We start from the raw sequence: 2,500 nt of genomic DNA on the forward strand, positions 1-2,500 counted from the left end.
ATGTAGCCTAATAACTTAAGTGGTTTGATCAGGGATGTTGTGTACTAAAACATGAAAGCATGTCTGCAAGACACTGAAGTCCTATCTTGTTGCTTTGACATAAATCCTGCCGTTTCTTCAGGGCAAGTTAAATACAGTACAGCATAAGCAAGCCGCACAAACTTGCAGAATCACCCACACAACCAGCGGTCAGTTATAAATTCAGTAGTCGGACTTCATCATTTCTAGAACACAGGAGCTCTCATTCTTCCTGCAGTCAGATGGGCATCTCGTCTGAAGTTGCTTTGCATAAAATAAAGAATGGGGTGGGAACGATCAAGCAACTGCAGTTGGAATCTGTGTTAGAATCTCTGGTTTCCTGCTGCTAACAGCTGCTCCCTCTTGTTTTTATGCAGCAATTTCATTCCAATAATTTTTTTCATGCAAAACACGTATGAATATTAAACATTACTGGCCACAATTTGGGTTTTTTTTTGTTTGTTTAGCTTGCTGGATGAAGTCAGCTAGTGTGATTTGTAAGCCATGGTTTATAGCTTAGCATGTGTGAGCACAGCCGGTTGTGGTTTATTTAGGAAGCTATGCCTTTAGTGCAATGTGAGAATTAAGTGCAATGTGTAGCTTCAAAAACTAGTTTGATTATTTGCATGCGTGTAGAACTACGCATGCAGCATTTTTCTTGATATATTTATTGGTTTTATTTAAATGGGTCTTTTGCTAAGCTTCCATGGATTTAAGGAAAACCACTAGATACCTCCAGCCACAAAAAAGTAATATGCATAGAAACAAGTTAGATTAACTGATTTAATTGCTATATGCAAGTAACTGACCCTCTTGATCAGTTACTATTCCAGAGTTAATGATTTCTTTTTTTGTGGGCAGCAACAAAGGTGAAAGGTGTATATGTATCTGTACATGTAGAATCATAATCTGCTTACCAGAAAGCAGTGGGCTGGATCCAGACTTAATCATATTTAGACTAGACTCTCTGAAATAATACAGTTTATATTACTCATGAGTAACTTGGATATTGAGCTTTTAAATAGTTTCTTATATATTTTTATTATTGCTGTGAACTGCCCAGAGTTTTGGTAAAGATGAGTCATGTAAGTTTCTTAAATAGATAAAAATAAACATAAGTCCTATTGCTTTCAGTAAATCTATGCAAAGTATATCTGTGTCTGAATACTTCCTACGATTATGTAGCCAGAATCAGGATATTTTACACAATAACCAGAGTCAACAGCTGTGGGCAATTGGTAAATTAGTTTCTGGCCTTGTTGACAAACATCTCTGTTAAAGGAAGGGAAACAGATTCCCTTGAACCTTGTAGTTTTCATAGTGTTATGCTGCTTTACTATCAGATGGCTACTAGGAAGAAAATCCCTCTGTATTCAGCGGGATTTATTTCCATGTGTAGACAATTGTAGACTTAGTGATTTTTACATTATATTTTTTAGTTTACGTTATTTCTGAATAAACTTAAGTAGTATTAGGGTGCATTTTACATCAAATATAATAAATACAGTGTGGAAAAATACAACTTGATTACACATAGATCGTTGTATAAAATTTGCTGATTAACTATCAATAAATTAATCCAAAATTTGGTACATACACAATTCAAGGTATCCAATTATATAACAGTAATAAAACATTGGATGGTTTCATTAGAATGGTTAGGGTGCACTCCAGAAAGATTAAATAATTCTAAAGTGAACAGAAATCTTAAAGATTCTTAGGTATAATCCAGAACACATTGATTCCTTGAAAAAAACATGGAAAGTTGAATGTTTGAAATGTGGTTAATAATAATAATGTATTAAATGTATATGCCACCTGACTCCCAATGACTCTGGGTGGTGTATAAATTTAATAAATTATTATTAATTAAATTGTAATGGTTGAATGGTTAATTCCTAACACAGAATGACCAGGACTAGAAAAACGTAGGAAATGTTTGTGCAGAACGATTAGTATATTGGCATTTATGGATTTATTTATATCCATCGTTTTCTTAGGAAGCTTTAAGATGGTGCACGTGGGGATCTCGCCTCATTTTTTTCTTCACAGCAACTCGGTTTGTTAACCTGACAACTTGCTCAAAGCCACCCAGGGAACCCCCGGAGATCCACACACCCCCGTGCGGAAATACGGCACCCAGAAAAACACTTTGCTTTATTTATTTATTTTTAAACAGTTTGAAGCACTCTTTAAACTGGCTCAAAGCGCTGCTCGTGCCATCGCTCACAGCGCGGAGCTCCGGCGCCGGGCTTCCGAATTCTGCCTCCATTCATCGCACGGGATTAGAATCGCCACCTCTGAGAAACCTGTGAGCGTAACTCTCGCGCTGCCCGGAACCCACGCAAACACTCATTCCAAGGCGGTAGAACTCTCAGGCGAAGCCACCTGTCTCCCGATCCGCATGCGCGAGATTTCAGCGGCCATTCTCGAGGCCGGAACGGACTTCGGAGGGGCGGCGCATGCGTGGTGAAAGAGCGTC

The sequence above is a fragment of the Python bivittatus genome, unplaced genomic scaffold, assembly GCF_059951505.1.
Source record: "Python bivittatus isolate LINGU-HERP-01145 unplaced genomic scaffold, Pbiv_v1 ctg000980_np1212, whole genome shotgun sequence".
NCBI lineage: Eukaryota > Metazoa > Chordata > Lepidosauria > Squamata > Pythonidae > Python > Python bivittatus.